Source organism: Sus scrofa, chromosome 7, assembly GCF_054392235.1.
Source record: "Sus scrofa isolate SSC_HxYL_T2T_F1_AM1 chromosome 7, Sscrofa_HxYL_maternal_Yorkshire_Landrace_v2.0, whole genome shotgun sequence".
Taxonomy (NCBI): Eukaryota; Metazoa; Chordata; class Mammalia; order Artiodactyla; family Suidae; genus Sus; species Sus scrofa.
Genome location: NC_139389.1, coordinates 45,578,906 through 45,600,097, shown reverse-complemented (window position 1 = coordinate 45,600,097; position 21,192 = coordinate 45,578,906). Strand labels below are relative to the sequence as shown.

Sequence of the window (21,192 nt, the reverse complement as noted above, 5' to 3'; positions counted from 1 at the left end):
ATGTTGGATTTTATCAAATCTTTTTCTGCATCTATTGAGATGGTCATGTGATTTTTGTCTTTTTTTTTTTGTTGATGTGGTATATCACACCAATTGTTTTGCATATATTGAACCATCCATGTGACTCTGGGGAATCCAACTTGATTGTGGTGTATAATCTTTTTAATTTGTTTTTGGATTTGGTTTCCTAATATTTTGTTGAGAATTTTTGCATATATACTCATCAAAGATACTGTCCTATAATTTTCTTTTTTGGTATTGTCTTTGTCTGGTTTTGGTGTCAGGGTGATGGTGGCTTCACAGAATGACCTTGAGAGTGTTCCCTCCTCTTTAGTCTTTTTGAAGCATTTGAGAAGGATTCAGTACGTTCTTCTTTGTATGTTTGGTAGAATTCCCCAGTGATGCCATCTGATCTTGGACTTTTGTTTGTGGGGTTTTTGTTTTTGTTTTTAAATTATTACAGATTCTGTTTCACTTCTAGTGGTCAGTCTATTCAAATTATCTTTTTTATCTTGCTTCAGTTTTGATGGGCTCTATGTTTCCAGAGACTTGTCTGTTTCTTCTAGGTTGTCCAGTTTGTTCATATATAATTGTCCAAAGTATTTTCTTTTTTTTTTTTTTTTTTGTCTTTTTGCTATTTCTTTGGGCCGCTCCCTTGGCATATGGAGGTTCCCAGGCTAGGGGTCAAATTGGAGCTGTAGCCACCGGCCTACACAAGGACCACAGCAACGCGGGATCCGAGCCGCATCTGCAACCTACACCACAGCTCACGGCAACGCTGGATCGTTAACCCACTGAGCAAGGGCAGGGACCGAACCCGCAACCTCATGGTTCCTAGTCGGATTCGTTAACCACTGTGCCACGACGGGAACTCCCAAAGTATTTTCTTATGATTTTTTGTATTTCAGTGGTATTGCTTGTTATTTCTCCTCTTTCCTGTCTTATTTTATTTATTTGAGTCTTCTCTCCTTTCTTCTTGGTGAGCCTGGTCAGTGTTTTGTTGATATTTTTTACCCTTTCAAAGAACTTGGTTTTATTGATTTTTTCCACTTAAAAAAAATCTCCATTTTATTTATTTCCTCTCTGATCTTTATTCTTTCCTTCCTTCTGCGGACTTTAGGTTTTGTCTGTTGTTCTTTTTCTAATTCTTTTAGGTGGTAGATTAAGTTGTTTATTTGAGATTTTTCTTATTTTTTGAAAATAGCCTGTATCACTATGAACTTCCCTCTAAGAACTGCTTTTGATGCAGCATAGATTTTGTGTGGTTGTGTTGACAATTACCTATTTTGAGAAAAAATATATACGGGGAACTATATCCAATCTCCTGGGATAGACCATGATGTAAAATATTATTTTAAAAAAGGATGTATACATATGCATGACTAAATCACTTTGCTCTACAGCAAAAATTGTCACAAACTTGTAAATCAACTATACTTAAAAAAAAAAAAAAAAGAAGAAGAAGAAAGACACTAAAACAGCCATCTCTTCAGGAATTCCTATCATGGAATTCCTGAAAAAAAAAAAGAAAGAGAGAGAGAGAGATAATAAAGACAAGTATCTTCTGAAAAAGTCACCATAACTAATCTGTTCCTGCTTGCTAATGGATAAGAACATTTGAAATCATTTATCTTCTTCTTTTTTATTTTTATTTTTTGTCTTTTTAGGGCTGCACCTGCAGCATATGGAGGTTCCCAGGCTAGGGGTCGAATCGGAGCTGTAGCCGTCAGCCTACACCAGAGCCACAGCAACACCAGATCCAAGCTGCATCTGCGACCTACACCACAGCTCACGACAATGCTGGATCCTTAACCCACTGAGCGAGGCCAGGGATTGAACCTGCAACCTCATGGTTCCTAGTTGGATTTGTTTCCGCTGTACAATGGGAACTCCCATTTATCTTAAGTTTGGGAAAAATAGTGATGTGAGATTCAAAGATAATTGTTTTTTCTTGACCATACTTAAATGAATACAATTGTTTTGCCTCTGTTTTGCCTCTTTACAAATTGCTTGTGGTAGATAGAAATCACCTGAATCTTGGAGTGCCCTTTGTGGCTCATTGGTTTACAAACCCTATTAGGATCCATGAGGATATGAATTCAATCCCTGGCCTAGGTCAGTGGGTTTAGGATCCAGTGTTGCCATGAGCTATGGTATAGATCACAGATGCGGCTCGGATTCAGTGTTGCTGTGGCTGTGGTGTAGGCCGGCAGCTGTAGCTCCAGTTCTGCCCCTAGCCTGGGAACTTGGATATGCCGCAGGTACAGCCCTAAAAAGCAAATAAGAAAAGAAATCGCCTGAATCGGAGTTCCTGTTGTGGCACAGTGGTTAGTGAATCTGACTAGGAACCATGGGGTTTCGGTTCAATCCCTGGCCTTGCTCAGTGGGTCAAGGATCCGGCGTTGCTGTGAGCTGTGGTGTAGGTCGCAGTTTTGGCTCGGATCCTGCGTTGCTGTGGCTCTTGTGTAGGCTGGTGGCTACAGCTCCGATTGGACCCCTAGCCTGGGAATCTCCACATGCCGTGGGAGCAGCCCTAGAAAACACAAAAAGACAAACAAAAAATAAAAATAAAAAAAATAAATAAATCACTTGAATCTAGCTAAGGAACAGTACATTTTTTTTTATATTTAGTGATTTTTATTGTTTTCCATTATAGCTGGTTTACAGTGTTCTGTCAATTTTCTACTGTACAGCAAGGTGACCCAGTCACACATACATACAACATTCTTTTTTCTCACATTATCATGCTCCATCATAAGTGACTAGATATAGTTCCCATTGCTATACAGCAGGATCTCAATGCTTATCCATTCCAAAGACAATAGTTTGCATCTGTTAACCCCACAGTACATGTTTAGGAGTGAGTTTATTTGTAGATTGCCTTTTAGTTGCTATTCGTAGAAACATGCAGCCAGAAAGATTGAACTGTGCAGCAGTTTGGAACTGATTGGTAATTGGAAATCGCTCATTTGTCCTATTAAATATTTGAATGACAGTCAGCAGGAAGTTGTGCATAAGAAGAAAAGGCAGGAAAAGGGTGACTTATGGTTCTTATAATTAGAATGTCACTTATAAGTGATGGTCTAAAAAGTAAATGTACATTAACAATTGACATTTATATTGGAACTGGAGGGAGTTATAGTATGTGGTTTTTGTTCTGGGGTTTGTCTTGTCAGAGAGAAACATGGGCTTTTCCTCAAAAAGCAGTTTATTTCCTGTTGAAATATGGTAAAGTACAAAGACCAAGTAAGATTTAAAGTAATAAGTACACTGATAAATGTCTTGGCTTTCCTGTAAAGTGTGCCTACACCTAGTCACTGATGATTTCCACTCTCTTCTCTGTCTTTTTAAACTCCATTTCTTGTTTGAGAATCCCTTCTTTTTTTTTTTTTTGTCTTTTTGCTATTTCTTGGGCCGCTCCCTCGGCATATGGAGGTTCCCAGGCTAGGGGTCGAATCAGAGCTGTAGCCACCGGCCTACGCCAGAGCCACAGCAACGCAGGATCCGAGCCGCGTCTGCAACCTACACCACAGCTCACGGCAACGCCAGATTGTTAACCCACTGAGCAAGGGCAGGGACCGAACCCGCAACCTCATGGTTCCTAGTCGGATTCGTTAACCACTGCGCCATGACGGGAACTCCGAGAATCCCTTCTAAATGTTCATCAGAGTTATGTCTTTTAGTGTACCTATCTTTTACAACAATATCTTAAAGGAAGCCTAGGAGCCCCTGAGATTCTTTCAGGAGTCAAATCTATGTTCTTAACCATACTTACTTGCGCCTCATTATGCAGTGAAGTTTCCATAGAGTACATGATATGCAACCAGCTGAATATAGAAACAGCAGAATCCAGCTGTCTTCCATATTCCAGACATTAAAAAGATTTGCAAAAATTGGAGTTCCCATCATGGCTCAGTGGAAACGAATCTGACTAGGAACCATGAGGTTGCGGGTTCGATCTCTTGCCTTGCTCAGTTGATTAAGGATCTGACGTTGCTGTGGCTCTGGTGCAGACCAGTGGCTACAGCTCAGATTTGACCCCTAGCCTGGGAACCTCCATATGCCATGGGTGTGGCCCTAAAAAGCAAAAAAAAAATAAAAAAGATTTGCAAAAATGTAAAACACAGCTACTCTTCTCACCAGCGGTACGGTGAGAATCATTGAGGTTTATTTCTGCGTTAGAACATCACAGTGACCCTGATGTGGGGGGGAAAGTCATGGTGCTTCTCTAGTGACTGGTGGCCTGTACCTGCCACACAACACCTCCATGTGGGTTCCAGTGACATCCTGATGAATGGCAGCTGTGTTTCCCAGTCCAGAAAAGTGAATTTCTGTCTAGAGGGTATGTTCCAGATCATAAGGCAATGTGGAAATCTAGGCTTAAAGGAGAAAAGATGGTTTGGTTTTGAGGAGGAACACATCCAGCCTTGCCAGTGACCTCACTGATAGGTATCAGATTTAGAATACACTTTCTGTTGGTTGCTCCCAACTTGGGGAGGACCAAAAAGACCTTTCAGGACCACCTTTTATTTTTCAGTATTAAGCACCTGCCACGTTCCAGTTCTGGTCTAGGGGCTAGGGCTGGAAATAATTCAGTGAACAAAATAAAAGCAAAGGAACCTCTACCCTCCTGGAGCTCCCATTCCAGCCTTTGAGTCTTTTGTTGAAGCCACAGCTCCCTCTTCAGAGGAGTCTCAGAGTTCACGGTAGCATAGCCACTGAGGACGGTGAACACGGACTACTGTTTCTCCCTGGCTAAGTGCTAAGGATAAAATGGGAACTGCTCAGCAGTTTTTGATTGATTGATTGACTGGTTGATTTTAAAAGGATACCAGGAGCTCCCTTGGGACTCAGCGAATTAAAGATCTGGCTTTGTCACTGATGTGTCTCTGGTTACAGCTGTGGTACGGGTTTGATCCCTGGCCCAGGAACTTCTGCATGCTGGGAGCTCTGCAAAAATAAATAAATAAAAATAAATAATAAATTAAAGGGCACCAAATGGTTTGGGAGTTTTCAAATCTTATCTGGAACCCCAGTGTAGCAATAAAGGTGGGCCTTTCCAATTACCCTCGTTGTGGTTGTTTTAATCTTCTTTTGTTTTCTAAGTTAGCACAGCTTTTGTCAAGACATTTAAGTTTAAAAAACAAATTCAGGAATTCCCATCATGGTGCAGTGGTTAACGAATCTGACTAGGAACCATGAGGTTGCAGGTTCGATCCCTGGCCTTGCTAAGTGGGTTGAGGACCCCGCATTGCTGTGAGCTGTGGTGTAGGTTGCAGACATGGCTCGGATCCCACGTTGCTGTGGCTGTGGCTGTGGTGTAGGCCAGCAGTTACAGCTCCGATTAGACCCCTAGCCTGGGAACCTCCATATGCTGAGGGAGCAGCCCTAGAAAAGGCAAAAAGACAAAAAATAAAAATAAATAAATAAATAAAAATTCAAGTCCTCCTGTGGTGCAGCTGGTTAAGCATCTGGTATTGTCACCACAGTGGCTCTAGTCCCTGCTGTGGGACAGGTTTGATCCCTGGCCTGGAAATTTCCACATGCCAAAGGTACAGCCAAAAAAATCCAATACCAAGTGATGTTAAATTTATTCCAATTGTTTTTTATTCTTTGAAGAAAAATGTTGATATATGTGTGAGATTTTCATTGCTTGGTGAGTTGCTCCCAAGACCCCATAATTTGTTTAATAGACTTTTATACAGAAAGAGATTACTTGGCTCATTAGATCGAGTCACTTAATAATGACTGGAAGGTTAACGAATGCGGCCATCAGACTTCTGCTCAGCAGCTAGCTGTCTTTTGTATCACTCACTAACTCTAGCCATTTCCAAATGCAGATGATTGGGAATACCATTAGAATATTAATGGAACAGGGAACTGATGTGCAAAATGTGAATGACCCAAAATTGTCTCTAAAGATTATTTTAATCTTTTTAATTTGCAAGATTTCTGCATTGAACTTGGCCTTCCAACTTGAGTAATTCTCTATTGTAACAGGACTGCCATGACATAATTGCTTTTCAGCTACTTCTGTTCCTTTTTGTTTCTTCTCTTCTTTCAGAGTTTTTATTTGATCTGCCATTTCATTTAATTTTTCTTGCACAGCTGTCACTAAAGTAAAGATAATAACCATACCAAGGTTTTCTTCTGCCTATATTGCTAATAATTTTAAAAGATGTCTGAGACATCGTTATCTTCTAGATTTTCCTGGGAGAATATTTGCTAAGAAGCAGCTTCATCTGGGAGCTTTTCACCATGTGTAAACTTGAGGATAATCTGGACAGTTCCATCCCTTTCCCCAGCCTCAGATGTCAGTGTGTGATGAAGTTGAGTGGATTTTCTAATATACTTAGCGGGACCTTGTCCAGTGAAGCACTACTGAAGGAGGATGTGGTATCAGGAGAGTCCATTCATAATTTGGAAGACCAGTTGTTAGGGGCTTGGCTTAATGTGGATTAATGTACAATCAAGCTGTGAAGGAGCTGCAGTAGATTGTCCGCTCCTTGCCGTCATCTGTCATCATGGCCCTTGCCAGTGCCCATGGATTTGCTCAGACACCCCGGCAGCCAGGGGTGTTAGCCAAACAGGCTCAGGAGCAGGGTTCCCAGCTGGGAGGCCTGGGCCCCAAAGCTGGGCCAGGAGCAACAGCCCCTTGCCGGCCTCCATCTCTGCCTCGGTCAGCTTCTAAAGGAGGAAGGTAACTTCAGAATCCACTCTTCTTCATATGCTGCCTGATCTGTGGGTGTCACTCTCTTATACCTTCTGTCCTTCTGGATTCCCTCAGATGCAGCCTCCCTTGAAAAGCTTTGTTTACAGGTCCCTGAATGACCTTCATTGTTCTTTCCCAATGTTCTGTAGGCTGTAATAGCCAGAGGGACACAACTACAAGGTCACTTAATAAAACAAATAATATAAACAGGTTCATATGTAGTTTAATTAGAAATAACAATGCTATTATAAAAATAAAACTCTACAGAAGGAGCTTTAAACATAAAATGGCTTCTCTTCTGTAGAATAGCATTTCTCACACTTCTGACCTTTGTATACCACTGCATGATTTTACCACATTCTATTAACATCTGTAGAATTACTGAATATTTTTCCGTAAACCAAACTACTTTTTTTTTTTTAAACTTAAAAGCCTCCTTGAACCTCATCCTAAAAATGTCTGTGGAGTTAAGGATTTTCCATAGGACTGGGAACCATTGCCAGGGATTGCCGTGCACAGGCTGACTGCGACCTCGCCTCATAGGACCCACCTCTGGGGCTAGTGCTGAGGTCTTTTCGGAAGCACGTGGCCCTGTGGAGGGAGTGGCTACTCAGGGTAAAAGCTAACAAAAAGACCAACTCCCACTTTCAGACTTCAGAAAATGTGTCTAACTTTGCTCTCAGATTTTAGGGGCCTTTTCTATAGTAAGGTACAAAAAGAACTGAGAAAAGATAATCTATCATAGGTCTCAGTACAAATTTTATTAAGCCCTAGTGTATGATTCCTTCTATTTTTATTTTTTAGGCAGATGCATAAACATGCCTTGAGGCTAACTGTCACTTTAGCACTGAGATAAATAACCAGTTGAGGAATACAGATGTAATGAGCTATACCTTAGCCTTTGAAGCTGTAGATGACAGCCACTGACCAGTAATTACTATCTAGCCAGCGGGTCCCTACCAGCTGCCCACACTGGCTTGTGATTTGCAGCTGCAGACTCCATGTGCTGAGTTTGGCTCGGTGTGCACCTGCCGTCCTCTCTTCAGAAAGGAATGCTCCAGGTGCTCATCGATGCTCCCTGGGTTTATCTGCTGCTGTGATTTCTCCGAGTCCCCAGTGGAGCTGTATCATTTGAAGTTTTGCTTTAGTGTGTCTTCAAAGTGTTCCTTTTTCCTATTCTGCTTGAGTTATCTCGGTTCAGCTCATCACACAGCAGCTACTTGGGAATGCAAAGCAGAGCATCTCAGAAAGCATGTTTGAGAGAGAGGCTGCTGAAAGTAGTGGAGCTTATTAATATTGCAAGTCCTTAAACCTTAAGTGTCAAGTTTTGGATTGTGCAAACATTTAACATCTGAAAGAAGGTAGTTTTATTTATTTATTTATTTATTTATTTATTTATTTATTTAGGCAAGAAATAGATTAAGATAGGATGCTAGTGAGAGATGCAAGCAGGCAGGCAAGGACGTTCTGCCCAGAGGATCAGGTGGGCTACAGTTTTATCACCCAAGGGGAGTAGGGATCAGAAAAGTAGCTCCTCCTTAGTATCTGGTCATGGTGCTTATTCAAATCAGCAGAAGGGCCAGCCTCAAACTCCTGCCCTTGGTCTGAATCTGAATGCAGGCCTCACCCCATTCCCCACCCAATGACCTGAGGCACCGCTGACACCTCCACTAGTCAAGCAACCTTGCCTCTTTCTGATGACTTTATTAAGCAGCTATTAACTTACGGTGGTGTCCCAAAGTCCCCTAGGTTTTCCTCTCTATCTGTGGTCCCTTATTGGGACTTCTGCAACTACCTGTGCCTACTCCATCCTTATCATTCCCCTCCAGGTGTTTTACTCCTTTATGCTTAAAGGGGATACTGAGTGATTAGTAACTACTTCTTGCTGAGATAGGGCGTAGGCCTGCCTAGAGATGGCATAAAACAGCTGGCTGACTGTCCCTTTTCTTTTGGGAGAGCTGTAAGTCAGTGTTGCTCTGGTTAACTTTATTTTCCCAGCCACCTTAGAGATTAAACAGCGTATGGTGGAACAGTAGCATCAAGAGGACCAGTGCTTCTGTGAGCACCTTTGGGTTCCAGGAGCACAGTGTTACCAGTGGGTCCAGGGGGTCCAGTAGATCCAGCAGGGCCAGGGGGACCAGCATTGCCGTTAGCACCAACATCACCATGTTTGCCTTTAGCACTAGGTTGGCCATCAGCACCAGGGGGGCCAGGCTCACGACGGTCACCAGGGGCACCACGAGTTCCACTGGGACCAGTAGGACACCATGTTCTCCAGGGAAACCTCTCCCACCTCTTGTTCCAGAGGAGCCAGGAGCTCCAAGATCTCCAGGAACACCCTGTTCACCGGGTTTGCCTGCAGTGGGGCTAGCAAGTCATGGGGGTCTCTGAGCTCCACCTTCTCCATCTTTGCCAGCAGGACCAACAGTGCCTGGGGGTCTGGGAACACCTCACTCTCCAGTAACACCAGGTCTACCACGCTCGCTCAGGGTCCAGCTACACAGGCCAGCAGGTCTGGGTTCACCTTGGGCTCCTCACTTTCCTTCTTTTCCAGCAGGGCCACGGGTCTTGAATACCAGTGAGGCTGGGCTCTCCCTTGGCACCAGTGTCTCCTTTGTATTTTAGATGTTATCTCTTCCAAGGTAGTCTCCTAACCAGGTATTAGCACCCGAGAAGCTGCTGACAGAAGCTGTCCCCAACAGTGTCCACAATGGGTGGGAGTTGGTCTGGCTGCAAGCTGGGCATGAAGCATTAGCACCTGCAAGGACTGGGGCAATAAAAAGTGCACCTTGGTGGTCACACAGGTCCTCTGGGGTTAATAGGAGAAAGAAAGGAATAGAGCAGGGAAGCACATAGAAAACCTCAAAATCAAGCAGAAGAGTGGAGAGATTAGGAGTTCGTCCTGGAGCTGCTGTTCTAGGACCAAAACCTAACTCTTAACATTTTCTTGCCTTATCACTGTTCCTTCGTGGTCTGCCAGCTGAAACTGACAGCATTATGGCCTGAACCCAGCCAGAACCCAGATTGGAACTTGAACCCATGTGCCGGGACTCAAACCCAGCCAGAACCCAGATTGGGACTTGAACCCAAGGTTTTAAATTAGAATCACTCAACCTGGACTTACTGAAGTTCAGGTTCTTCATGCCTCCATGCAGAAGGAATTCATCAAGAGACAAAGTGATAGGCAAGACGTAGATTTATTAAGATAGGACACTTGTGAGAGAGCCAAGTGGGCAGGCCAGGAGGCTCTGCCTGAAAGAAGGTAGTTTTAAATTATAACCAAAACGGCAGCATTAGAATGACAGGATCAGATTGTGAGGGACTAAACCGTTGGATTCTACTTGAAGAGATGTTCAATATTGTGATTTATAAAAAATACATACTTGGTCATTCAGATGACCAAGTATATATTTTTCCTATATATTTGGTCTTTGTCTGCAGTTCCTGCTTCACAGTTCCCCAAACCCAAGGAATTTCCTCGGTGTTGAGTGCTAAAGGTGTCTTTTGTTAATGAGGTGACTTTTGGAAAGCACCTAAGCTTGGGGGTTGGCTGCTAATGGAGCTAACCCTGTGATCGGAGGGCGGGAACTTTCAGTTTCACCCCTTGGCTCTGGGGTGGGGAGGGAGTGTAGGGTGAATCAGTCCCCAGTGGTCAATGATTTAATCAATCATGCCTATGTAATGAAGGCTCCATAAAAACCCAAAAGTATGGGGTTCAGAGAGCTCCCACATTGGGAAACTGGAATGCTTCCGGGTGCCGCTGTGCTGGGCTCCACGTTCCACAGGGACAGAAGTCCCTTGTTGGAGACTTCACCCTATATATCTCTTGCTCTGGCTATTGATTCATATCCTTTGTGATAAAATTGGTTATCTAATGAGTAGACAAGTTTTCCTGAGTTCTGTGAACCATTCTAGCAAATTAATCAAGCCCAAAGAGGGAGTCATGGGAAGCTCTAATTTATAGCCAGTTGGTCAGAAGCACAGGTAACAAACTGACAGGGCTTGAGATTGGTGTCAGAAGTCATGATGGTTTTGTGGGACTGAGCCCCTTTACCTGTGGAATCTAATTCAATCTCTGGGTAGATAGTACTAGAAATGCGTTGGATTCTCAGACACCCTGTTGGTGTCCGAGGAGAATTGCTTGTTGGTATGAGGAAGCCTCCACAGGCACACATGTTGAACTGGGTCCAAGAACCTAACCTAAGGTGATTGAAAAGAGCCCAGAGTAATAAAATTGCCAAAACTTGGCCTCTGTCCACCGGTACCAAATAAAAAGGCAGAGACAGAGTTTGGGGTGAAGAAAAAGAGCTTTTATTGCTTTGCCATGCAAAGGAGGGTCACAGCAGGCTAATGCCTTAAAGACTGCCCCCCTTGGGAGAGATTAGGAGGTGGTTTTATAGTTTAGGAGTGGAAAATAGGGCCACAGAGAAAGATCAGGGTAGAGATAAGCTTGCAGTTTCTCAAAGCTGCTGTTTAGTGGCCCCAGGACTAGTTCTGGTGGTCCTCCTTCTTTCTGGAATGAAGAATGCTCTGTCAAGTAGTTAACATCTTCCATTTGTAGAGGGTTTTAGTTTGGTGGAAGAGCTCAATATGTATATTCCTTAAGGAGGGACCAGGGCCCTGCACCAAGGCTGCACGGTTGTCTCTTAACGCAGCATGTGGAAGTTCCCAGACTAGGGGTCAAATCGGAACTGTAGCTGTGGCCTATTCCACAGCCACAGAAACACGGGATTCTTAACCCACTGAACGAGGCCAGGGTTCTAACCGGCATCCTCACAGATACTAGTCGGGTTTGTTACCGCTGAGCCACTTAACAGGACTCCAGCACCATTGTCTCTTGACTGCTCCTCTCTTCCCTGATTAGCAGCTGTTTGAACCTGACCTTTGGAACTCAGGGAAGGTAAAAGCTGAAGCTTATTCCCTAAGAACAAGAAGAGGGGGGTGGGGAGGGGGGGAAGAGTTCCAGTCGTGGCTCAGCGGAAACAAATCTGACTAGTATTCCCGAGGACACAGGTTCGATCCCTGTTCTCACTCAGTGGGTTAAGGATCTGGCGTTGCCTTGAGCTGTGGTGTAGGTCACAGACACAGCTTGGGTCTGGCACTGCTGTGGTTGTGGTGTAGGCCAGCAGCTGTAGCTCTGATTCAACCCCTAGCCAGAGAACCTCCATATGCCATGGGTGCAGCCCTAAAAAGACAAAAAAGAAAGAAAGAAAGAAAGAGAGAAAGAAAGAAATTGGGAACACATAAAGGCTTGTGTGCCCAGGAGCCCCACAGGGCCCTGCTCACTTTCAATTATTTGCCCCCAAATACCCATACATTACCTTTATAAATCTGACCAATGGGAAGGGCAGTATGTGTGGGTCAAGTAGAAGGATCTCAGCAGAGAGCAAGCTAGTCAGAGTCCTAACTTTGTTGGCAGTGTCAGTTTGTGATCTGGAGCAAGTCACAGGATCACTTTACATTAATGACAGTCATTTCTTGAGCTCTGACTATGTGCCAGGCATTGCTCTAAGCATTTTATACACATTAACTCATTTAATTCTCACAACCTTATGAGGTAGAAACTATTACTGTTCCCATATTACAGATAAGGCAACTGAAACCAGAGAGATTATTTTCCCAAAGCCATATATAACTAATAAAGACAAAGCCAGAATTCCAGCCCAAAGAGCTTGGCTTGAACTTTTAATTGCTAACCTATACTGCCTCTCAGTTTATTTGTAAATGACACGTTAAAAATATGTACCATAACTATTTTACAAAGTTGTAGGAAGCAGGAAGTGAAATAATAAACATACTTTTAATAAGAAAATAATGCTAAGCAAAAGAAAACCATAGCCAAGAGCCCAGTGCCAGTGTTGGCAATTACCATGACAACCCTCCCTAGAGGATTGTGACCTTTAGAATGATAGATTCATAAGGTTCAAAAGCTCTCCAAGGCTTTGGTCTAAGAGGACTTTAGCTGAAACAGTGATTCCCAGGTTTTTTTAATTTCATGGATCTCGAAAATACACACTTGCATGCAAATGTGTGCCAACCTAAACTAACATCTATTATCAACACCCTAAGAGAAAAGGCACTTAACACCAAGAACACTGAAGAGATATAATCTCTTAACAAAGAACAGTGTTTCCCCAAAACAAGACAGACAGAACCCATTCCCTGGCCAGTGAAATTATTGGCCTGAAGAGTAGTTAGTGAATACATTCATCTGGACAGGTGGGTTTAGATCCTGCTTGGGTTAGAAGAAATTACCTTGGGTTAGGATGGACTCCAAAATGATTGCATCAGTCACATCAGTTGAAAGTATGGTCAGGAAAGTATTAGTTGAACTGTAGTTTACCTTGCTTCTTAGTAAAGCTTTTAGTGTGTTTGCTTTGGCAGCCTGTAATAAGTGCCCTTACCTATTCAGGTGCTCCGTGTTTATTTCTCCCATCTTCCACATGAGATCACAAACTCTAAGGTCAGAGGTCTCAGCTGTGTTAAACAAATGTTTTAATACTTTTTCTTTAAAAAAAGGAAAAAGAGAGATAAAATTAGCATCTCAGCAGTTCAGTTTTGGTAAAAATGTGGTAAGAAACCAAAATTATCTTTTTAACAATTTTTAAGTGTACAATTCAGTAGTGTTAAGTATATTCACATTGTTGTGAAGCACATCTGCAGAACTTTTTCATCTTGCAAGTCTAAACCTCTACACCTCTCTCCCCAGCCCCGGGTAACTACTATTATACTTTCTGTTTTGCAAATTTGACTCTTTTAGATATCTCATGTAAGTGGAATCGTATAGTATTAGTCTTTTTTTTTGTGACTGGGATATTTCAGTTAGCATACTGTCCTTAAGGTTCATCTGTGTTATAGCACATGTCCTTTTAGCCTTCCTTTTGAAGGCTGAGTAATACCCCATTGTGTAAATGTACACGCTTGTTTATTTATCTGGTCATCCATTGATGAGCTTTCTCTAATGATTAGTATCTTTTCAATGTTTCTTGGCCATTTGTATATCATCTTTGGAGAAATGTCTCTTCAGGTCCTTTGCCCATTTCTAAATTGGGTTATTTGGTTTTTCATTTATTTGCTTTTTTTTTTTGGCCATGCCCTTGGCATATGGAGGTTCCCAGGCCAGGGATCAAACCCAAACCACAGCAGTGACCCAAGCCACTTCAGTGACAACACGGGATCTTTAACCCACTATGCCACCAGGGAACTCCTAAATTGAGTTATTTGATTTTTGTTGTTGTTGTTGAGTTGTAGGAGTTCTTTATGTATTCTGGACCTTAACCTCTGATGAGATACATGATTTGAAAATATTTTTTCCTACTTTTTAGCTTGCTTTTTCACTCTGTTGATTGTGTCCTTTGATGCACAAAAGTTTTCAAGTTTGATGTAGTCTTACTTTTCTATTTTTGCTTTTGTTGCCTGTGATTTTGGTATAATATCCAAGAAATCATTGCCAAATCCAATGTCATGAAGATTTTCCTCTGTGTTTTCTTCTAGGAGTTGTGTAATTTTAGGTCTTATGGTTAGGTCTTTAATCCATTTTGAGTTAATTTTTGTATATGGTATTAGATAAGGGTCCCGCTTCATTCCTTTGCATTTGGATATCAGTTTTCTCAACACCATTTGTGGTTGTTGTTGTTTTATGGCCATACTCACAGCATATGGAAGTTCCTGGGCTAGGGAATGAATCAGGATCCCATAACTCACTGTTCCAGGTGGGGGATCAAACCTGTCCCTTTACAGTGACCTGGGCCACTGCAGTCAGATTCTTAACCCACTGTACCACAGCAGGAACTCCTCGTTGAACAGACAGTTCTTTTTCCACTGAGTAGTCTTAGAACCCTTGTTGAAATTCATTTGACATATACACAAGAGTTTGTTTTGGGGCTCTCTGCTCTATTCCATAGGTCTATTTATCTGTCTTTATGCAGTATCATACTGTTTTGATAACTGTAGTTTTGCCATAGGTTTTGAAATCAGAAAGTATGACTCTTGGAGTTCCCATTGTGGCTCAGTGGAAACGAATCTGACTAGTATCCATGAGGACGCAGGTTCCATCCCTGGCCTTGCTCAGTGAGTTAAGGATCTAGCATTGCCATGAGCTGTGGTGTTAAGTCACAGATGCAGCTCAGATGTAACATTGCTATGGCTGTGGCATAGGCCAGCAGCTGCAGCTCTGATTGGACCCCTAGCCTGGGAACCTCTGTATGCCTCAAGTGCAGCCCTAAAAAGACAAAAAAAAAAAAAAAAAAAAGAAGAAAGAAAAAAGAAAAGGAAAGAAAGAAAATGAGTCTTTTAATTGTATCCTATTTCTTTTTTTCTTTTTTCTTTTTTTTTACAGTCGCACCTGTGGCACGTGGACATTCTCAGGCTAGGGGTCGAATTAGAGCTGCAACCACTGGCCTACAGCCACGGCAACTGCAGATCCGAACCACATCTGTGACCTACACCACAACTCATGGCAATGCCAGATCCTTAACCCACTGAGCGAGGCCAGGGATGGAACCTGCATCCTCTTGGGTACAAGTCAAATTGGTTTCCACTGCGCCATAATGGGAACTCCTAAAATTACTTTTTTAGTTACTTGTATATATTAAAGGTTATACTTAATGAATCACATATATACCTATTCCATTATACCTCACCGATACCATAGCTTGATGGGTATGGACAATGTTCTGCACAATTACTACAGGCAACATGGGAAGGATGCAAGAAAATGATGAAGTCAGTGAGATTTATTTTTTGTTCTCATATTGTTCTTTAGGGACCTCCCTTCTTGATGTCCAATATTCTTTAAGGCTAAAGTCTTCCTTCTACAGGGTCTCAGGCAGCAAGTCATACTTTTCTTTCCCTCTGTAGTTTCTTCCTCACTGCATTTAGCTGTGCAGTATCCTGTCTCTTAGCACCCTGGTTTCCTTCCCACCATGGTAAAATAATCTGCTCTTAATTATTAGCAGTTGATTGGCTTTATGTGGTTCCCTTATAAGATTCTATATTTGCCTTTAATGGGGGTGTCAGTACCTTAAGCCAAATGGTGGGGCTCACTGGCAGGCCAGGAGGCTACTATCTTTAAAACAGGAAAAGAGGTGGCTGGGACTTGGGGGATTTACACTACATGAAGGCCGTTGCCTGGGTGTGCACTGGCCTTCTATTCTCTTGTGCCAACTCACTATAGTTGAGTTCCCAGAAGTACTTCTGCTTTATTCTTACACGAGAGATGAGGGTTCATGCACAGTTCACGTCTTTGAAATGCCTTCTATGCCTTATTTGAAAGAAGGCCCCTTTTATATTTTTGCCACGCAGCACATTCTGTTGGACCTGTAAGTATTCAATGAGCATACCCCCGCTGGAGAGTGTAAGCTGAGACTGATTCTGCTTCTTGAATTCAGTGGCATTTTATGGTGCTCTGGGTTTGTTTTTAACATCTTAATTGGACTTTGACTATCCTTGCACTGTGTTGCTATTAAACACAATTTTTAAAGACTTAAGAAAAATAGGTGATAAATAATAAAACCCTTTAATTTCTTTTGGAAAGATAGTGATTTTTTCATCTTTAGTATCAAAATATCCTCTGATTTCTTCTTTAAGACTATTTTGGTATGAATGCCTCATTAGCGGAAACTATCCAAGTAAAGTCAAGACCAGATAGCCAGTTACTGTAAGCTGCTCAGTTAGCCAGCCTGACTCTAGCTAGACCCCAGTGGAAGCAGAAATCACTTGTCGGGAACAAGTGACAAGGTGGCCAGGTCACCCAGTACTTTGTTTAGAGTTAGTCATTTTCCAAATGCAGTTACGTGTCCATCTTGTTTCAGACTCTCTCAGAACCGCTCTTTGGAGTAGGTGTAATACTTGAGAAACCGAGGCTTACAGTGTCCCTTTTATACTTGGTATTGTAAGGAGGGAGGGGTCCTCCCTCCGTCATCCAGCTGATTACCTTCTTCTTTTTTTTTTTAATTTTTTTATTACCCAATGAATTTAAAACATTTATAGTTGTACAATGATCATCACAATCCAATTTTATAGGCTTTCCATCCCACAACCCCAGCGCATCCCCCCACCCCCACCCCCGAACTGTCTCCTTTGGAAAGCTTAAGTTTTTCAAAGTCTGTGAGTCAGTGTCTGTTCTGCAAAGAAGTTTATTCTGTCCTTTTTTCAGATTCCACGTGTCAGTGAAAGCATTTGATGTTGGTGTCTCACTGTATGACTGACTTCACTTAGCATGATCATTTCTAAGTCCATCCATTGATTACCTTCATGATCCCAAAACACACCCCCAACTCTCACTCTCATGATCCTTCAGAGAGGCTGGTTGGGTGTTGAGAGAGAGGTTCTGCTGCCCTGTAAACTGGAATAATGTTAGGAGCTGCCCATGAAGAAACAAAGATCTCTTGAGAGTTGGGAGAGTCTGCCAACGGAATTCTCTTCTATTGACAGTTTTCAGTAGTGGCCCCTGGGGAAGCCGGGTAAGAAATTATCTTGGTACCTTGACTGATAGGAAATTTCAGATGACTGACGCTTGACTGACTGAGGCTCTGCTATGCAGCCTCTCTGCAATAAGCACTTTGCTGGTCTTAAGCTTGAGAGAAAGAAGTGAGGGGGTTCCTTTTGCAATGATTGGTGCTGCCGAAATACAGTTATTTAGGTTCTCCCTATGCGTAAATACCATCAGACTGCCTGTCCCTAAATCTTATTTTCTAATAAAACCATAATCATATAAGCTCTGTACTTCAGTCATCTTGCTGATGCCTGAATTTTTGAGATTATTGAAACAGTTTCCTCAGGGCTGTATCCTTTGTGAAAATGGGTAACACATGATTTTTCCCTCCAAAAGTACAAATATGGATGACTGAGTCTTTTCCATCCCCACCCCCGGTAGTTTGCCACCACAGTGCATGTGGTGTTGCCAGTTTCTTGTTTATCCACTTAATTGCATATGGGAAGGAGGGAGGAAGGAATTGGGTGGGGAGAGAGATTGGGCACCTATAGTTTTTCAGTCCTTTTTTTTTTTAAGGCCGCCCTTATGGGCGAGGGGTTGAATTGGAGCTGCAGCTGAGGTCAGGGATCGAAGCCACATCCTCATGGATACTAGTTGGATTCTTAACCCATTGAGCCACTATGGCAACTCCAGTTTTTTTAGTCTCAGTGGCATATTATATAATTTATTTAACCTGTTCTCAATTAAAGTGCCTCTGTGTTTTCTTTGTAGCTTCCAATTTTCTGCTTTTTTGTGCATGTAACAAATACCTCTTTGTATTTGGCTCCTTCTCTTAGGACATTTGTTATCTTTTCTCTTGAAATGAAGTGCCCAAAAGTTGTATCTACATTCATGCAAAATATGATAGACCTCTGTCCTGACAGATGTCTTTGGTGTATTATCAGGGAAAGCACAGGATTAAATATGCTACTCTCATTTTAAGAAACAGGACATCAGGAAGATTGGGTTTCCTTTCGTTAGAACAGCCACAGAAATCACCAACACTGGCATCTAATCGTGGTGATCCATTTGTAAATTCTAGTCAGATTTATTTCCTATTCACAGAAATTGTTCTTTTTTTCCTCTGCAGGCATTTCCTAACGTATACATGTGTCTTCCATACAAATGGCCGTGTGTGGAAAGCCCTCTTCAGCCGTGTGGGCAAAGTGGGAGGAGGGAGATTCCCAATTTCACTGCCTGGGCTGCAGCTGGGAAAGCAGTTCTTGGCATTTCAAGTTGAAACTCTGAATTAATTTTCTCAGAAGAATGCATCTGATAGTTAGCTTCTGTAGTGTTAGCACTAGTATTCTGGTACTATACCAAGGATACATGATGCGCTCAAAAGGCTTTTTAACTGGACCAAGAGCTATTCGTAGCATTGTTTCTGTGAGAAAATACATTCCAGAGTCTCAGCTGGAAAACAACCTGTTGGTTGATGCTTGTGAATGTTGTATTGTATCTGGGTGGCCAGATTTTGCTTCGCCAGACATCCATGGACTAGGAGTAACTTTTATCTGAGTGAAGTCAGAGAAACAGAAGTATTTAAACTTTTATTTTTTCCTCTTTCATTTTTTGTTTATTTTTTTATTAGTCAAATGAATTTATCACATCTGTAGTTGTATAATGATTATAACAATACAATTTCACAGGATTTCCATTCCATAACCCAAGCATATCCCCCCACCTCCCAAACTGTCTCCTCCGGAGACCATAAGTTTTCCAATGTCTGTGAGTCAGCATCTGTTCTGCAAAGAAGTTCAGTCTGTCCTTTTTTCAGATTCCACATGTCAGTGAAAGCTTTTGATATTGGTGTCTCATTGTATGGCTTACTACACTTAGCATGATAATTTCTAGGTCCATCCATGCTGCTAAAAATGCTGGTATTTTGTTCCTTTTAATGACTGAGTAATATTCCATTGTGTCTATGTACCACATCTTGATCCACTCCTCTGTTGATGGACATTTAGGTTGTTTCCATGTCTTGGCTATTGCAAATAGTGCTGCAATGAACATTGGAGTACATGTGTCTTTGCGAGTCGTGGTTTTCTCTGGATAGATGCCCAGGTGGGATTGCTGGATCAAATGGTCGTTCTATTTTTAGTTTTCTGAGGAATCTCCATACTGTTTTCCACAGTGGTTGCACCAATTTACAATCCCACCAGCAGTGTAATAGGGTTCCTTTTTCTCCACACCCTCTCCAGCACTTATTGTTTGTAGACTTTTTGATGATGGCCATTCTGGCTGGTGTAAGGTGGTACCTCAGAGTGGTTTTGGTTTGCATTTCTCTAATGATAAGTGATGTTGAACATCTTTTCATGAAAATTGAGAGCTTTTTTTTTTTTTTTTTGGTCTTTTTGACATTTCTTGGGCCGCTTCCATGGCATATGGAGGTTCCCAGGCTAGGGGTCGAATCCGCATCTGCGACCTACACCACAGCTCATGGCAATGCCTGATCCTTAACCCACTGAGCAAGGCCCAGGGATCAAACCCACAACCTCATGGTTCTTAGTCGGATTCGTTAACCACTGAGCCACGATGGGAACTCCTATTTTTTCTCTTTTGGCCTCCCCAAACATATGGAGTTCTCCAGGCCAGGGATCAGATCTGTGACCTATGCCACAGTTGTGACAGTGCCAGGTCCTTAACCCACTGTGCTGGGCCAGAGATCAAACCTGCATCCCAGCACTGCAGAGATGCCCCAATACCATTTTGTCACAGTGGGAACTCCTGAATTTTTTTAAAATATAATTTTTGCTGTGACTACAGTGAAATTCAAAGTTTAGAGTTCCCATTGTGGCTTAGCAGTAACAAACCCAACTTATATCCATGAGAATGCAGGTTCGATCCCTGGCCTTGCTCAGTGGGTTAAGGATCTGGCATTGCTGTGAGCTATGGTGTAGGTCACAGATGCAGTTCGGATCCTGCATTGCTGTGGCTGTGACTGTGGCTGACAGCTGCAGCTCTGATTTGACCGGTAGCCTGGGAACTTCCATATGCGCAAGTGCGGCCCTAAAAAGAAAAAAAAAAAAAGGTATAGGATGAGCTCCTTGCCACCTGGATGATCAGAGTTAGTGAGGAGGAAGAATTGCCCCCCCCCCAAAAAATTAAGAGATTTTCTTTCCCACTAAAGAGGAAGTTTCAGAAAGAGAAAACATTTCAACAGGTTGACTAAAGTGGCTTTTTGTCCCTAAAAAAAAAGATACTCAGGAAATTTTTTGTGAGCAAAATTCTGGTGAAGTAAGAAATTTTGGGGGGCTGCCAAGAAGTTGCCACCCGAGTCTAAAGGGTGTGCTTGAGGCCCAGACTAAAGGATTGTGCACACAATCTCTGTGCCTAACACTGCTGAGAAAACCTGCCCTGCTTGGTGTGGGTGTGTCGTGGCGGGTGGGGAGGGTACCTTTCAAGGTAAAACCAGATATAATGATAAAATGACAGAGATGAGAGGTGTCTCATAACGTCAAATCTGTGAATGGTTCATAGCTCAAGGTTTTCTTTTGCCATCAGAGAGTATATTGTTTGCCTTTTGTGTTTAAAAAAATTGTAATGGAACTTTTCAAGCACACACAATAATAGAATAGTATAATGAACTTAACGTGCTTGTCAATCAGCTTCAACAATTATGAACATTTTGACTATCTTGTTTCATCTATCTTCCTGCCACTTTTCCCCCAGAGTATTTTAAAGCAGATTCCATACATCATAATATTTCACCTATAAATACTTCAGAGATGTCTCTAATATATAAAGACTGAACAAAATAAAGCCGTAGTACCATTGTCACATCAGACTCATAATTACTTAATGTTATTTAATACTTAATATGTGTTTAAATTTCTTCAGTTTTGGACTGGAGGTGGAGGGGAGGAAACTGGGGGAAAGAATTATAAAGGGCATCAAACTTTTGGGGGTGATGGATGAGTTCATTATTTTGGTTGTGCTGATTTCACATATACCGTATGTCAAAATTTTTTAAGTTGGGAGTTCCTGTCATTGCGCAGCAGAAACA

General features: G+C 42.2%; 1 protein-coding gene and 1 long non-coding RNA gene across 10 annotated transcripts in view; one reads left to right on the top strand and one right to left on the bottom strand.

Annotated features, from left to right (window-relative positions):
* USP49 (ubiquitin specific peptidase 49) overlaps positions 1–21,192 on the top strand; it is a 75,290-nt gene that overhangs the window by 28,026 nt on the left and 26,072 nt on the right. The gene's annotated exons all lie outside the window — the stretch shown is intronic.
* LOC146401547 (uncharacterized) overlaps positions 5,590–21,192 on the bottom strand; it is a 31,227-nt gene continuing 15,624 nt past the window's right edge. Inside the window, exons 2-3 of the long non-coding RNA XR_014810129.1 lie at positions 13,117–13,219; positions 5,590–9,479 (exon numbers count right to left, since the gene is read on the bottom strand). This is a non-coding gene — a long non-coding RNA (uncharacterized LOC146401547). The remainder of the gene's footprint in view (positions 9,480–13,116; positions 13,220–21,192) is intronic.